This window comes from Schistocerca nitens, chromosome 7 (assembly GCF_023898315.1).
Source record: "Schistocerca nitens isolate TAMUIC-IGC-003100 chromosome 7, iqSchNite1.1, whole genome shotgun sequence".
Lineage (NCBI taxonomy): Eukaryota > Metazoa > Arthropoda > Insecta > Orthoptera > Acrididae > Schistocerca > Schistocerca nitens.
The window spans coordinates 129,298,703-129,317,327 of NC_064620.1; positions in this window are offsets into that span (position 1 = coordinate 129,298,703).

The window sequence follows — 18,625 nt, forward strand, 5'->3', positions numbered from 1 at the left end:
CGGCGCTCCCGCGTTCTCAGTCTCCTTGACATTGCGTATCTTCCCATGAACTACTCATTTTGTATATTTTGCTTATTTTTTGACAGTTCCACACAACTTCTTCCTGTTTTCTCAGTTGATCTGTTTTCAGTTTTTCAAGGTCTATCCACTGTGCCAACTTATAACTAAATCTGAGGGGGGTGCGATGGGGAGGTTCCCTTGTAAGCAAACGCCGCTTCTCTCGGTCGCTAAGTGAAGGCCGTCAGCCACTGCTTTGTCCGTGGTGAGAGGTAATGCCTGAAATGTGGTATTCCCGGCGCACGCTTGACACTGTGGATCTCGGAATATTGAATTCCCTAACGATTTCAGAAATGAAATGTCCGACGCGGACAGCTCCAGCAATTATTACGCGTTCAAAGACTGTTAATTCCCCGAATGAGATTTTCACTCTGCAGCGGAGTGTGCGCTGATATGAAACTTCCTGGCAGATTAAAACTGTGTGCCCGACCGAGACTCGAACTTGGGACCTTTGCCTTTCGCGGGCAAGTGCTCTACCATCTGAGGTACCAAAGCACGACTCACGCCCGGTCCTCACAGCTTTACTTCTGCCAGTATCTCGTCTCCTACCTTCCAGATTTTACTTTACTTTAGAGCACTTGCCCGCGAAAGGCAAAGGTCCCGAGTTCGAGTCTCGGTCGGGCACACAGTTTTAATCTGCCAGGAAGTTTCACTGTTAATTGCCTCCGTGCGGCCATAATGTCTTCGGACAGAGTTTCACGTGTCTTACCTGAGTACACATGACATCTCCGCTAATGCACTGCCCTTTTATACCTTGTGTACGCGATACTACCTCCATCTGTATGTTCATATCGCTATCCCACGACATTTTTCATCTCATTTAGGTGTCAGAAGGTACTCTTTAAGTGTAGCTGTGAATGGAAGTGATGTATGGGCGACAATCCAGGCAAGAAAAGATTGACTCAAATGAAACTATATGGTTCTACAGATGTTTTCAAGCCTCAAACATCTATAGCGTATATCTGCCGTCTGAAGCCAGAAATGAAAATTTGTACCAAAGCCAGGATTCGAACTTGGGTCTCCTGCCCAATAGGGAGATACGCTAACCACTACGCCACCCTGGCACAGTGGCATTTCGCAGCTGCACGGACTACCCTAGTGTGATTAGCTCATCTGCCTAGCGAGTGGGAAATCCAGGTTCGAATCCAGCCTTAGTACAAATTTTATTTCGTCGCTTCAGTCTGCATATATATTTAAAAGACTGAAGCGCTTGCACTGTGCTGCAACGGAAAAATACTGAAACTCACATTAGTAGATCAATCAACTAATTAAGAGGAATTGAACAGAACTGGGAGAAAAATTTGTGGCACATCCTGACTGAAAGAACGCATTGGTTGATGGAACATTGTGAATTTGGCAATGGAGGTAAGTGAGCGAGTGTGTGTGTGTGTGTGTGTGTGTGTGTGTGTGTGTGTGTGTGTGTGTGTGGTGCGGGGGGTGGGTCAGTGTCGAGGGGGAGGGGGAGTGTAAAAATTGTAGAGGGAGAAGCAGGATTGGCAACAGTAAGTGGGTTCAAATGGATGTGCGATGGAGTTTGTTATGTAGAAATGCAAAGAAGTGACTAACCTGGAGCTGTAGAAGTGCATCTAACCCGTCTTAGGACTGAAGACCACAAAAACTAGTATCGCATACAGTTACTTGGTAATCACGCTATGAAATAAGGAAGTATAGAATGGACAAGGAGATTTCAGGTTGGTTACCTAGGATCGGGCATGTTCAGGGTGACAATTATTGAACTATATGAAAAAAAACGTAAATTAGTTACAAACTACGGCGTGAACACACTTTATTCAACATTTAAACGTCACTACAGACACTCCGTGTTAGGTTGGCGATCATGTGGCGCAGACGAATAGCGAAATTCTGCATGACCCGCTAAAGTGTCGGAACATCGATACTATCGATGACTTCCTGAACAGCTGTTTTCGCTCAGCAATGGTTTTGGGGTTTCTTTAAAGTCAGTACCGCCATTAGACTGTTGTTTATTTATAGTGTTACATTTACACTTACACAATCATGATTTCGGCTTCAAAGTGGCATTATCAAGTGTTTTAAGTGTTATAAATTGCCTAAGATGGCATACTGTCGTATTAAAATACACTGTTAGACACATTGTCTAAGAGTCGATATTTCTGGCAGAGCCTACTGCTTTGTTTCATTACTGAGTACACCAACTTGGGGTTATTGCTGTACACCTTAATATAGCACCACAAAAAGGAGTCGCATGTGTTCAGACGCGGAGAACATGGCGGCCAATCGAGGTCCATGCCAGTGGCCCCTGGGTTCGCAAGAGCCAGAATGCAATCCCCAAAGTGCTCCTCCAGGACATGAAGACACTCTCCTGCTTCGATGGGGTCAAGCTCAGTCTTCATGAACTACATGTTTTGGAAATGAGGGGATCAAATGATCTTCCAAAACATTCACGTACCGTTCGGCAATTATCGTGCCATCAAGGAATATCACATCGATTATTCCGTGACTGGACACTGCACATCACACAGTCGCCCGTTGAGGGTGAAGAGACTTCTCGATCGCGAAATTCGGATTCTCAGTCCCCCTGATGCGCTAATTTTGTATATTAACGAACCCATCCAAATGAATGTGAGCTTCGTCACTAAGCCAAACTGTGCCTGCGGTCAATCGGTTTGATCGTCATAATGCAAACCGTTCAGAAGTTGTGACGAATATATTTCATAGAGTTTAATAATTATCACCCTGTATGTGACTGCACAGCCGACGCAAAAAAGAACTGAATATTTCCAATCAGCCATCATTTTCAACATTGTTGCAAGCTAGTGTGTGTAAGATTGCCGTTTCTTTCTAGTAACAAACTGCTAAATAAATGAAGTGAGATTCATTTGTAACACGCGACCTGTTGCTTGTTTGGATTTTGCGTGTGTTCGCCTCTATCAAACAACTTACAGAGAAATCTGGAGTGGAAATGTAGGCAAGAATGGATAACGCTAGATTTAAATGTCACCCTGTCACCCCAAATTAATCTGCGGTGGTAGTGTTCACGATAAATCACACCTAATTTTAACTGCAAACATGAACCATAACGAACACTTAGGGGGTTCAATGAAATCAGACGATTACACAGAAGTAAAGTAAAGCAAAGGGTGAATTCAGGATCAAATTACCGAAAGTAAAAGCTCTACTGAATCAATAAATTTATTATCAGCTTCAGACTAATGCTGAATAAAAACACAAATGAACCGTTTACAAATTACTCTCCTAGCTGGGATTGGCAGTGAACTGTGTCAAATCAGTACGAAACGCGATCTGTTATAAATTGGCTGACCGACTGAAATTGACACAAAACGAAAAATCAGAAGAATCGCTACACCCCAAAGTATCCTGAAACCCCAGTGGAAACAGCAATTGCACGTGATCCAGCTATTTAACGCTACTCCTAACGCAGGTCGAAGCGGGAGCGATCTCACCTTACTGCTGCTGCTGTGGCTGTGGCTGCGGTCTCTGGAGGGCGACGGCGCGGCCGTGGAATCCGGGTGCGGCGCCTCGGAAATTACACTCCTATAATACTTGGACAACAGACTGCTGTCTGTAAACTTCTCATATTGCGCCCCATCAGCAAAGCGCTGACACGGCTCACGTTCTCTCAGAATAGAAGCCCAAGATGAAAGACCACGACAAAGGGTTGAGCAAGATCGCTCTTCCTCTGTTTTTCCCACCAAAACTTTACCGAGCCAATCACATCCCTAGAAACGTTCTAAATACCTATGTTCCCAGTGCCGAACATTGTACGGCCTGGGAACCGAACTATTTTCCACAATTCTTCCCTTGCTACCAAATTTCACGAGTAAACTCCTACCAAGCCACCTGGGAAGTTCCACAGCGCAGGCAACAACAGTTTTTCCGAAATTTTTAATTCCTAAGGGACTCCTGGCCTGCCCCACTTTGATTACTTGAAGGCGTAAAATTAGTGGAACGTACACGAGAGCGCAGCCAGAAAACCACTTCTCTGTTTTGTAAACACTTTAGGTTACACTCCTGGAGACCCGCTGTCAGGCTGCAGGTCGAGCATTGTCCCCAGTGTCTCGCATATAATGCACTGACGCAAAATCTGGTAATTACAAAAACCTCGTAATTCTCCCTGTATTACATAGCCAGCTTGCCGATGCGTTTCCACAGACTTTTCAAAAGCCGTAATCGAGAGTATTACTCCAACAAACAACACTTAATTACACTACTGGCCATTAAAATTGCTACATCAAGAATAAATGCAGATAATAAACGGGTATTCATTGGACAAATATATTATACTAGAACTGACGTGTGATTACATTTTAAAGCCATTTGGGTGCATATATCCTGAGAAATCAGTACCCACAACAACCACCTCTGAGCGTAATAACGGCCTTGATACGCCTGGGCATTGAGTCAAACAGAGCTTGGATGGCGTGTACAGGTACAGCTGCCCATGCAGCTTCAACACGATACCAAAGTTCATCAAGATTAGTGACTGGCAAATTGTGACGAGCCAGTTGCTCGGCCACCATTGACCAGACGTTTTCAATTGGTGAGAGATGTGGAGAATGTACTGGCCAGGGCAGCAGTCTAACATTTTCTGTATCCAGAAAGGCTCGCAAAGGACCTGCAACATGCGGTCGTGCATTATCCTGCTGAGATGTAGGGTTTCGCAGGGATCGAATGAAGGGTAGAGCCACGGGTCGTAACACATCTGAAATGTAACGTCCACTGTTCAAAGTGCCGTCAATGCCAACAAGAGGTGACCGAGACGTGTAACCAATGGCACCCCATACCATCACACCGGGTGATACGCCAGTATGGCGATGACGAATACACGCTTCCAATGTGCGTTCACCGCGATGTCGCCAGACACGGATGCGACCATCATGATGCTGTAAAACAGAACCTGGTTTCATCCGAAAAAATGACGTTTTGCCATTCGTGCACCCAGGTTCGTTGTTGAATACACCATCGCAGGCGCTCCTGTCAGTGATGCAGAGTCAAGGGTAACCGCAGCCATGGTCTTCGAACTAATAGTCCATGCAGCTGTAAACGTCGTCGAACTGTTGGTGCAGATGGTTGTTGTCTTGCAAACATCCCCATCTGTTGACTCATGGATCGAGACGTGGCTGCACGATCCGTTACACCCATGCGGATAAGATGTCTGTCATCTAGACTGCTAGTGATACGAGGCCGTTGGGATCCAGCACGGCGTTCCGTATTACCCTCTTGAACCCACCGATTCCATATTCTGCTAACAGTCATTGGATCTCGACCAACGCGAACAGCAACGTCGCGATACGATAAACCGCAATCGCGATAGGCTACAATTCGACCTTTATCAAAGTCGGAAACGCGATGGTACGCATTTCTTCTCCTTACACGAGGCATCACAACAACGGTTCACCAGGCAACGCCGGTCAACTGCTGTTTGTGTATGAGAAATCGGTTGGAAACTTTTCTTATGGCAGCACGTTGTTGGTGTCGCCACCGGCGCCAACCTTGTGTGAATGCTCCGAAAAGCTAATCATTTGCATATCACGGCATCTTCTTCCTGTCGGTTAAATTTCGCGTCTCTGGCACGTCATCTTCGTGGTGTAGCAATTTTAATGGCCAATAGTGTATCTACATAGCGATTGCGTCACTGACAGTTGTTTTTATTGGCCTAAAGTCCTCGCGAAGTGATTATAGTCACGTTAAATGGACTCATGTAAGGGGCAAGACCGTTGCCACCGTACACATTGAGTACCACTACTGTATTCCAGTGCTCAGAGGAATACCCGCTGCTCTGTTGTGACTCGCAGTCGTAGCTGTAGCAACAGGTATTTCACGCCTGGCCAGACACGGGTTGAGAAGAACCGAGACGGCGCCGCTGCCCGACCACTGTGCGGGAGCGGAGGCGCTGCAGGCGCCGGGGTAACAAGTGCAGAGAGACTCCAGTGGGCGAGTTCCCGCCCGCCGCTGTCGGCGTCCCTCTCCGCAATTTGCTGCCGCGCCTCGCGCTCCAAGTCTTCCGCCGCGCTGATTCACCCGTCCAGGGGCCACCACGTGCGCCGCCTCGCAAGCAACGCCTATCCTCCACCCACGCCTCGCTATCCGACACCTCACCTCACCGCGAGAGGAAGCGGAAAATGGGGACCGACTGCAGAGTCGAGCTGTCACCACGTGTCGCAATTAACTCGTTACACGTAGCCACGGCAGTTAACTGTAAAGCACAAGCGACAGCTAATTACTTAGTTACCCTTACCGTAGACCGTACTCACAGTGAATGTTATGACGTATGACGTGCAAACAAATAAGAACACTGAAAACACATACGTATTGTAACACCTCGGTTCAGTTTACAGTGATAAAAGCTATAGAAAGAATAATTTAAAATTAAGAATAGAATTTTTAGAGGGGAAAATAGTGTAGAATCAGAGTTCGGTAATTGCAAATCAAAATCATAGTATATCAACAAGTAGTTTAACGTCTAAGTACAGCAAAGCCATGGAGAAGGCAGTGACGTTAAACTCTTGTGATGAAAAACCTATAAAAAGGCCTGATCGTCACTGTTGCCGCCTTTTTTTTCCTTGATTGTTTCGTTAAAGGGCGGGGAACCCGTGTCAGTCAGCGAGACAATAATTAGATTGGACTTCATCGTGTTAAGATTCACGATAAACTGTTCGAATATTACGGAGGTTAAAATTGATGTAGTGTACGATCTCTGACTGTTGGTAGCAACGGAGTATTAAGGGGATTTTAGGACTTCAGTGCTAGATTGGAACTTTACGGACATATAGACGACAGAAACTCAAATTATCTGCTGATACGAGTGAATTCAGAGGTACCGGTTGTAGTGTTAGCAGTTAGCCAACACTACGCACACTACTTGGTTGAGGAGGCCGAATGCACGCGTTAAACTCACGCAGGCTAGAGATAGGTCTGAAACAGGATACGTAATGAATGCTATAAAGAAAAGTACGTAGCTGCTGGAATACTTAACTTTAATCCATCATTGTTGTACATCGCTCTTGACGATACAAGTGAGACTCTGTAGATCATGCAATGTAATACTAATGGCGCCTTGCTAGGTCGTAGCTATTGACTTAGCTGAAGGCTATTCTAACTATCTGCTCTGCAAATGAGCGAGGCTTCGTCAGTGTGCATCGCTAGCTAAGTCGTCCGTACAACTGGGGCGAGTGCTAGTAAGTCTCTCGAGACCTGCCGTGTGGTGGCGCTCGGTCTGCGATCACTAACAGTGGCGACACGCGGGTCCGACATGTACTAATGGACCGCGGCCGATTTAAAGCTACCACCTAGCAAGTGTGGTGTCTGGCGGTGACACCACACCGGTATTCACATATTAACATGTGAACTTTTGAAAGTGTCATGTGCCGTTTGTTGCGAATCTGGACGTAGAGTGCGTGCATGTCGGCATTTGCGGACTATTTAGATTCCTCCAGGCTAGGAGCCTTTTAAATAGACCATCATCCATCACCATCTTAATCCTTTAATATAGAGTGAAAGTGAAATACAAGACTTTTGTACTTATTTCATTTACCTACTGCTAATCAATGAAGGTTTTACGGAACCAAAGCTATTCAGCAGTAAGTCAGCACCATCTAGCGGAAAGCGTAGGCATTAACTAACACGCTAACTGAAGTGAACGTTTACGTGTTTTACGGACTGCTTAATATCAACTTTTGTGACTCTTTGACGTCCCCACTCCCTCCGAAAGGTGGCGCAGGCTGTCTTAATCAAAAAAGGGGAGAGTTTTAGCCGGGAAAATTACTAAATAAAAGCGGTATTTACAAGACTCGCAGTAATAGCGAAACATAAGTCCCGCACCTCATCGGAGAGTCGCCGCTGTCACGTCTGGAAGTAAAGCCAGAAAAACCACCGACGATACGTATCTACGAGCAGACGTCGACGTGGAGTACCTAAAAGGGGAACCACAAGAGAGTTGGGGATGCTTCAGTATCTAGTTTACAGCTTTTCCCCGTGAAATATCTAATTACAACCTAAAACATTTAAAAGAAAGGAAAGAAATAACGCACCACGAAAAATTTTCCGAGTACACTGGAAGTTGGTAGATATCACTTAAATTTACAGACAAAAAAATGATTACAGTTTTAAGAGAGCTGGAGGACTTATTTAAGACAACGAGCTCAACAAAGTCAGCAAGTCAATGACGCTTCGACCCTTAAGCATGTGTTATTCAGCTTGACATTCATAGACAGAGTTGTTGGTTATCCTCTTGCGGCATATCGTGCCAGATTCTGTGCAGCTGGTGCATTGGACTGTCAAAATCCCGAGCTGGTTGTAAGGCCCTTCCCATAACGCTCCAAACTTGTCAATTAGGGAGACAACGGGGGGCCCTTGTCGGCCAAGGTAGGATTTGGGAAGCACGAAGGCAAGCAGTAAAAGCTCTCGCCGTGTGTGGGCTGCGATAATCTTGCTGAAATGTAAGCCAAGGATGGCTTGCCATGAAGGACAACGAAACGTAGAATATCGTCGACGTGCCGCTGTGCTGTAATGGTGTAGCGGGTGGGAATCAAAGGGATCCTGCTATGAAAACAAATGGCATCCCAGAGCCTGCCTACTGGTTGGCAGGCTGTATGGCGGGCGACACTCAGGTTGCTGTCTCACCACTGTGCGGGGCGTCTCCGGATACGAATTCCGCCTGGAACCTCATTGATGGAAATAGAATTCCCTTGGGTGATGAGTCTCGCTTCAAAATGAACCCTGATATCCAGCGACGACATGTCTGGAGGCATCCCAGATAGCGGTGAGATACCAAACTGACTATAGTTCGCCGTACAGCCTGACAACCAGGAGTCGTGGACTTGGGCGCCATTTGTTTGTCATCCACAGTATTCTTCGGGACAACGGTACGTCGACGATATCTTCTGTTGCCTCCACGCGACGAGAGTTTCTGCTGCTTGTATTCATGCTTGCCAAACCCTACTCTGGCCAGCAAGGTCGCTGCACCTCTCCCTAATTGAGAACGCTTGGAGAATTTCGACGACCTAACGCGCCAATTGGACAGAATTTGACACTATATCACTCAGGAGTACATCGAACAACTCTTTCAATCAATGCCAAGGTGAATAACTGCTTGTATAAGGGGTAGTGGCGGACCAACACGTTACTGACTTTATCTACTTGTGAAGCTCGTTCTCTTGGATAAATTATCCAGTTTTTTCCTGATATCGTTATCATTGGTTTGTCTCTACTTGTACATCACGTCTACCGATTTATCATTTGTTTGTCTCTACTCGTACACCAAGTATACCGATTTACATCCTATTCGGATAATTGCTTCACATTGTGTCATCTTTTTTGTTTTTGTATTACAAAAAAAAAAAAGTTCAAATCTGTGTGAAATCTTATGGGACTTAACTGCTACAGTCATCAATCCCTAAGCTTACACGCTACTTAACCTAAATTATCCTAAGGACAAACACACACACCCATGCCAGAGGGAGGACCCGAACTCCGCCGGGACCAGCCACACATGCCCTGACTGCAGCGCCTTAGACCGCTTTTTTTGTTTTACAGCGCACCTCTATTAAGCAGTTCCTCTGTGGTGTAGAAGGAGTTCTTAAGAGGAAGCATCTTTAATGTACGTTGGAAACACTTCTGTAAGCATTGTCGGCGGGGCACGACAGTGCCCTGTCCACCAGAAAAGGAGCATAATAACAAAAAATATTGGAACGTAAGGCTCACTGCCTAGTGAATGCTCAGTGTAAGAGTTCTCTTCTTGAGAGTATTTTCGTTCTGTCGTTGCAACTACAGAAGATGCGTGTTTTTTCCACGAGACGCTTTTCGATTTATTGAGGTAAAGCGTTATCAGTGATCTGTAAATAAGTTGTTTACATTTTGATTTACTTTAAGATGAACAAACAGTTCGCTAACAATATTTTACCTTTTACTTACCATGATTTCGGAATTTTTTGTGTTTTAAGCACAGTGTGTGTGTGTGTGTGTGTGTGTGTGTGTGTGTGTGTGTGTGTGTGTGTAGTCTTCAGTCCACAGACTGGTCCGATGCAGCTCTCCATGCTACTCTATCCTGTGCAAGCTTCTTCATCTCCCAGTACCTACTGCAACCTACATCCTTCTGAATCTTTATGTACAGTACAAGCAGTAAAAGATACATACTGCTGCAGAACAACTAAAAGTTAAACCACAGCTATCAGTGTCTAAAGTAGGAAAACATCGACAATGTGCTAGCAGACGGCATTTCCGATGTAGGTGAGAAATCACGAGAAAATCACCGTAAGGAAAATACGAACATATTGTCAACGAACTGTTTTTCGATCTTAAAGCAAATAAAAATGTAAATAACTTAATTACAGACCACAGATGATGCGTTATCTCAATAAAGCAAGCGCGTCTAGTGAAAAAGAAAAACACATTTCTTTTTCTAGTTGCAGCTACAGAACGAAAATACCCCCAAGAATTGTAAAGCAACTACGGACAATATGGGTACACAAATGAAGTTTAGAAGACACGTTACTCTTGCAGTAAGTGAATGGAACGGGAAATAGCTCTAATAACTGGTGCACCAGAATATACTGTGTCATGAACAGCGGTCTGCACGGAGTGGATGCCGATGCAGCTGCAGACACAAAGGTACGATTGCACAAAATCGCATCTTCTCAGCTGTCGAAACGGGAAGCTGTACTGCAATTTAATGGACTCGAGTAGTGTAGCTTAGACATACTGGTAAATTATAACTATGCGTTGGGCCGAGACTTGGTGAGAGAACGTTGATTTTCATGGATGTGAGCATATCCTGCAGGAACTTAAGTTTGATACGTGTGCCGTTCATTTTGAGATTGATGGAGGCAATCTTGTAGAGTAGTATCTGTTCCGCAGGCATTGGGGCGTTCAGAATAACAGGGGGATTAGGTGTAATCGCAACAGCAGATCAACCACAGCGAGCCGCCTCTTCACCGCACAATCATTCTATCCTTCCCGTGCCGATGAGGCAACAGTCGCCTGTGCATCGTCGGTTGAAGATTCGGGACAATATCATCCACCCATGCCATCAGGTGAGTGGTAAGGTCTTCAGACGTCTCCCCAACGGAATATGGTGGCTGAGGGGGACTGCGCAAGATACAGGGCTTCGTTCGTCGCCTTGGTCGACAGTCAGTGGTTGGACGTCCGACAAGAGCGGATTGGTGACCCGCCCGGGGATAAGGACACGTTTCACAATCCTGCGTGGAGGCGTCCATCGGAATTCCATCGTGTTGGCACACTCTCGAGCCGATGCGATCTCTTTCCTTGGTCACAATGGCTGAGGCCGTCTTTCGCTTCTTATGCTGCTTCCGAGAGTGGGTCTCTGCGTCCGATGACAAGAATAAATCCCAACGTTGAGGCACAAAGGCGGCCGGGGGCACAACCACTGCATCAACTTCCATACCGCCATGGGGTCTCTCTTCACCTTCTTCTAGAGCTGCCACCGAGCGAGGCTGATCAGTGGTTAGCACATTGGACTCGCATTCGGGAGGACGACGGTTGAAACCCGCGCCCGGTCATCTTGATTTAGGTTTTTCGTGATTTTCCTGAATCGCTTTAGGCAAATGCCAGGATGGTTCCTTTGAAAAGGCACGGCCGACTTCCTTCCCTAATCCGGCGGGACTGATGACCTTGCCATTTGGTCCCCTCCCCCAAGTCAGCGAGGGATGAGATGTTAGGCGTCTGTTGCACCTCCTCTTCCCTTCTTCACATTGCTGGTTGAGAAAGTTCCTTCAGGTAGTCAGATCCATGCAGCTGACTGGGATGCACTCGGAGTGTCACTACGTACGTTAGAGTTTGATGTCGTGTGGGCGGATAGCATCAAATGTGTACTCTAGATCTGGGCAGTCTGTCACTGTAGGCACACGCAGCAAATGTGGACCTCTTTTGCGCACCCTGAGCAGGTCTTTGGCTGGCCATCATATATGATGATCGCTGAATCCCCTTGACTCAGAGGTAGGACGAAAGTAGGATGAAACATGCTTACTGATTTCACTGCATACCTAATGTTAATGTTTGGTTTGTGGGGCGCTCAACTGCGCGGTCATCAGCGCCAACACATATTCCCAACTTCCACACAGTTCAATTCCGCCGCTTTTACAAACGGCCTGAGTGCAGTCAAAAATGGTTCAAATGGCTCTGAGCACTATGGGACTTAACATCTGAAGTCATCAGTCCCCTAGAACTTAGAACTACTTAAACCTAACTAATCTAAGGACATCACACACATCCATGCCCGAGGCAGGATTCGAACCGGCGACCGTGGCGGTCGCGCAGTTCCAGACTCAAGCGCCTAGAACCGCTCGGCCATACCGGAGTGCAGTCACCCCACATCGTCTGCCAGCACATCGAATGGGAGTTCGAATATGTGGATCGTACTGAGGCCAAGACCAACATGATTCACAGTCACTGCACAAACGCACCATCTAAATAGTGGAGCTTCTCTAAAATCAAGTCGCATGCTGCTTCAGTTACTAATTTAGCGCAGACCACATGGTGGATTCCAGCAAGCGGTTTGGCATTTCCATATTCGACCTAGAAACTGAATTTTAGCCTCGATTTTCGATATGAATTCGTCTAGTACTTTGAAAGACTCTCACTCACGCCTAAGCCGCTGAAGCATGTAAGTGGCGTGCACTGAAGTGGTGTTTATGAAGTGAGTGTAGCCCTGAGCCATATCCTGATGGCTAAGAGAGCCACACGCAAATGGAAATGCTATCTGACATTAAAATAAAAGTAAAAGATTGGGTCGCCACCAACTCTAGCCACACGATAAACAAGAGGTTCGAGTGAATTGGAAAATTAATTTAGTTAGTCATAAGAAAAAAACCTGATAAAAGAACATTGCTTGTAATGTCAGTCATAAAAAATGGGACGCAATTATTAATATGATCCAGAGATTGTTCACATGCGTCAAATATTAAATTAAAGTAAAAGTGCGTGAACCCGGTGAATAAGAGCAGCTTGTAGCAACATTCCTGAAAACAAGATATATTCTAAATTTTAAATAAAAAGGGTACACTCACTATTGGACCTGTGCTCATGGAAATGCTATGGATGGGATAACAAGGAAACTATAAGGTGAATAGCATTGGTGAAGGAGATGTAACATCGGTACACTGGATAAGAGTCGAAACAAAATTACTTTTTTCTTAAGGCAATGACATAAGACATCTATATAACTGCTGCTGCCTGGTAACTACGTACGAGACCTTGAGAAACGCTATACAATTCACAACAGAATCTCGTAATTTAGAATCGCGCTCGTAATTAGAAGGGGGACAGAAAGGTTTAATACTCGCATTCAGACCCACATTCACTCAGCAAGGACGACCCCAACACCAACATGCAACAAAGTTCGGAGGTTTGTTCCTCTGTGTTGAGAAATTATTCAATAAAAGAGTAAATCTGAATATCACGGTTGCATTTAAACTTGAACCTCGATTTTGAGAAACAGCCTCAAAGAGGGCCACACATCCACGCTTACGTGCTTAACATGAAGTCACAATCCACAAATACAACTGAATAATCCGGACAGGACATATTTAATATTCCATAATCAGAGCAAAAAGTAAACTCGAGGACAGAGGCAGGGGGCCACAGGAAAGCTAGGCTTATAGTTAACTCGTGTGGCCACGTTGTTCGAGGAGACACAATTTCTATGTACCGTGGCCAAATTTTAGCAACATAAAACCACCCATCCGCGTACGATTAACATTTTACAGACGATACAACTGAATAGACGAAGGGTAATGGCAGAGGGCCAACAAACTCTAATATTAATCCACGTGGGTGGTTTCCAACGGACATCTAGTAATGAACCAAAGAAAATTCACAAGGAGGCAAAAAATATCAAGGCTATGAAAAGATTAGAACGTATACACACGCAGTCGCAGGCACACAAACATTCACACTGAACCGAGGGCGCACTTCCTACGTGAGGTCGCTTCAACATGTGCACCACCTTTGTGCTACGTTCTTCTTACGGACTAAAGTCTGCATTAGGAATCAAACTGAAAGTTTGCAAAAGCCTTGCATTCCTCGCTGCGACCAAGCAAAACAATCTTTATAAAGAAAACATGAAGCCAAAACCTAAAACCTCCCCTCTCGCTACGAGACAACGCGCCACGCGGTTAAGTCAATTCACCCTTCTTCGAAGAGACCTCTGGTGCACACACTAGGAGAGCTCGCTCGAATCAGACTGACCATCTCACACTAAAACTTCTCCCACACGACCCCGTGGCCAGGACAGTCCCGAGATGAGGCTTCCGCCACCAAACTAACACCGGTAACTTTCACACAAGGGGAACAAACCTCTTTGCCTGCCTGAAAACTACAAGGGTTGGCCTTTCTGTAAGACTACCGCTGTTTCACTGCAGCAGACTAAATCACCGTACAGAAAAATGAAACACACGAACATTCATTCACTCATGCATGCCAGAGCGTTTTGGAATAGGAGAACAAGGGATAAACATTTTATGGAATCTTAGTCGTGAGTTGGGTTACTTATAAAAACATGGAAGACTTGTAATGGCGTTATAAACGCATTTGCAAGTCTGAAGAGAACCAACATAGCAACCATATTACGTTTGCAAATCGTAGAAAGAAATAGGCTACGGCTAGAATGGATCATCCACTCCTGCTCTGCCATCTGCCAGAATGGTTCGAAACCTCATCGAAGCACAGAAGGAACATCATATGTGAAACACCAACAAGGACTTTGGCCCATGTATATTAATGGTTTTTCTAAAAAAAATTGTGGGACGTTACTTGTTGAACGATCCTCGTATTAACATTGTACACGATGTCCTCAGTTACAGGAAGAAATCATATTAGCATTGTCTCTTTGCGTTAAGTCCTTCCTCTTTAGGTCTGTGGCGATGGGACATTAAATTTCAGAAGAATCTGCAAACCAAACAGTAACCAGATTTCGGTAGAACTTAAAAATTATGCATCCTGTTTTCATCTCCTCTGCGACGTTTATCGACATATGGCGAGTATGCTGCATATTAAACGCAACAATACAGATTCGTCCTATTTAGAAAGCAATGATGTGCAGTAATATTTTCTCTTAACCTAAAATTCCATCCTTACTTTCATCCGTCGATTAACACAGCGTCCTTTCGTACTCAGCTCTGGAATATTAGGCATGATGTACGTGTATGGTTTTCGCTTATGCGCTTACAATAGTTCAACATAAAGTCAGTCGATCGACAATTTGTGTTTCATTGCTATTTGAAAAAAATGTATGGACCAGATGTTTCTAACGCTTCCATTGATATACTACAAAATGATATACCACAGAATGTGATTTAAGTCTTGCCTTGGCAAAGAACGTTCTCCTTCAATAATAAGCAATAGAAACCTTCACAAAAATTCCTTCAAAAACTTGAACCCGTATGCGAAACACACTATCTACTGGGCCATTTAAGCGTCTCATGTTTAAGACATACACATCCAAACATCTTACGTCAAGGTAAACCTGAATAATTGCAGAAAATAAATCGCGATTCACAGGAAGTCATCAGGTGGCGATGGAAGAGAGCGTGACAGTACGGGGACAAAGTGGTTTCTATATTTTTCGTTGAATTTTTTCCAAGACATCGAGTTATTGAGCGCATGTTGGTTGGTTCCATGCCTTGTTTTGTCTGCAGCTTAGTTCTTTCTCTCGTGCCCTACTGTGGTTGCATTTCTTCCACGGGGCTATTGCAGTTACACACTCCTGGAAATGGAAAAAAGAACACATTGACACCGGTGTGTCAGACCCACCATACTTGCTCCGGACACTGCGAGAGGGCTGTACAAGCAATGATCACACGCACGGCACAGCGGACACACCAGGAACCGCGGTGTTGGCCGTCGAATGGCGCTAGCTGCGCAGCATTTGTGCACCGCCGCCGTCAGTGTCAGCCAGTTTGCCGTGGCATACGGAGCTCCATCGCAGTCTTTAACACTGGTAGCATGCCGCGACAGCGTGGACGTGAACCGTATGTGCAGTTGACGGACTTTGAGCGAGGGCGTATAGTGGGCATGCGGGAGGCCGGGTGGACGTACCGCCGAATTGCTCAACACGTGGGGCGTGAGGTCTCCACAGTACATCGATGTTGTCGCCAGTGGTCGGCGGAAGGTGCACGTGCCCGTCGACCTGGGACCGGACCGCAGCGACGCACGGATGCACGCCAAGACCGTAGGATCCTACGCAGTGCCGTAGGGGACCGCACCGCCACTTCCCAGCAAATTAGGGACACTGTTGCTCCTGGGGTGTCTCGAGGACCATTCGCAACCGTCTCCATGAAGCTGGGCTACGGTCCCGCACACCGTTAGGCCGTCTTCCGCTCACGCCCCAACATCGTGCACCCCGCCTCCAGTGGTGTCGCGACAGGCGTGAATGGAGGGACGAATGGAGACGTGTCGTCTTCAGCGATGAGAGTCGCTTCTGCCTTGGTGCCAATGATGGTCGTATGCGTGTTTGGCGCCGTGCAGGTGAGCGCCACAATCAGGACTGCATACGATCGAGGCACACAGGGCCAACACCCGGCATCATGGTGTGGGGAGCGATCTCCTACACTGGCCGTACACCACTGGTGATCGTCGAGGGGTCACTGAATAGTGCACGGTTCATCCAAACCGTCATCGAACCCATCGTTCTACCATTCCTAGACCGGCAAGGGAACTTGCTGTTCCAACAGGACAATACACGTCCGCATGTATCCCGTGCCACCCAACGTGCTCTAGAAGGTGTAAGTCAACTACCCTGGCCAGCAAGATCTCCGGATCTGTCCCCCATTGAGCATGTTTTGGACTGGATGAAACGTCGTCTCACGCGGTCTGCACGTCCAGCACGAACGCTGGTCCAACTGAGGCGCCAGGTGGAAATGGCATGGCAAGCCGTTCCACAGTACTACATTCAGCATCTCTACGATCGTCTCCATGGGAGAATAGCAGCCTGCATTGCTGCGAAAGGTGGATATACACTGTACTAGTGCCGACATTGTGCATGCTCTGTTGCCTGTGTCTATGTGCCTGTGGTTCTGTCAGTGTGATCATGTGATGTATCTGACCCCAGGAATGTGTCAATAAAGTTTCCCCTTCCTGGGACAATGAATTCACGGTGTTCTTATTTCAATTTCCAGGAGTGTAGATCAGTCTTCTCTGGTACGAAGTTTAGCAACGAAAACACCCGAATTGTTCTGTAGGATGCAAAGTGCACTGGAAAACAAATAAAATGATAATGAAAGGGGACTATAGTACCCTTTCAAGCACATGACCACCTCAAAAGCGAGCGCCACGGTGAGGACATAAACAGTTCTGTCCGCACCATTCCGCTGTCAGAGACTGACTAGGGAACTTTGATTTTCCGTCGGAAATGCTTCTACCGACTGACATTCCTCGCCCCACCGCCACAGCTTCAATACCTTCGTACCCCTCACACTTACCAAACGTCACGAAAGTTTACAAGCACGTCTGAAAGAACAGAGACTGTTGATGATCCACAGCTGTACGAAACAATTCGAAGTTAATTCGCTGAATGCGAATTCTTTACATCCGCTGTTAGGTATAGATCTGCTACCCAATAAAGATATTTGAAAATTTGTACCGAACGTGGACTCAAAATGTTCGACGCCGGATTTGCCGCTTATCGCAAGACATCGTCCTCACCACTTCGACTATCTGTGCACCCTCCCTGCACCAACCCAAACCTCCATATCTCACACAGTCCACATCTTTACATCGCAGCCCACTAAATTCATCACCTAATGCTCGCAACATTACTTGGATTCTGGTAATTAATTTCGGGTTATTTCGTACAGCTATGGATCGTCAACAGTGTCTGTTCTTTCATACATGCATGTAAATATTGCAAGTCTAGGCGGCCACACGACGATAACAACAGTGATCTCGATTCGAGAATATCTAACTTCAAAATGGTTCAAATGGCTCTGAGCACTATGGGACTCAACTGCTGAGGTCATTAGTCCCCTAGAACTTAGAACTAGTTAAACCTAACTAACCTAAGGACATCACAAACATCCATGCCCGAGGCAGGATTCGAACCTGCGACCGTAGCGGTCTTGCGGTTCCAGACTGCAGCGTCTTTAACCGCACGGCCACTTCGGCCGGCTAATATCTAACTCCCCCCACTGTGGGAAAACAAGTAATGTTGCGGCATGCGTAGCTAAAGCGCTCAAGACGACCGCTCGCGATATGCGGGAAATACGGGTTAGAGTCACGCTCCGACACCAGTTTTAATATGACACTATTGTGTACTACATCAATATCTGATACAGCTGATGTCAAGGATTTCGCGTTCAACGAATTAATTACAGTAGCTCATCTACATGTTTTGCTGTATTAGCGCTGCTGAAAAAAGTGATACTGCGGAAGAGAGACTATTGTCTGGATAGCTCACTTGGCAAGAGCGTTACCTGCTAAAGGCGAGTTATGGGTGCGAATACCGTTTCAAAACCATTGATTTACCAGTGCATAGGAACCTGCTGAATGAGAGATTTATTCTGAAGAGCAATCTGATCGTGAATAATCGTAAATGCTGCCTACTAGTGATGATGACACC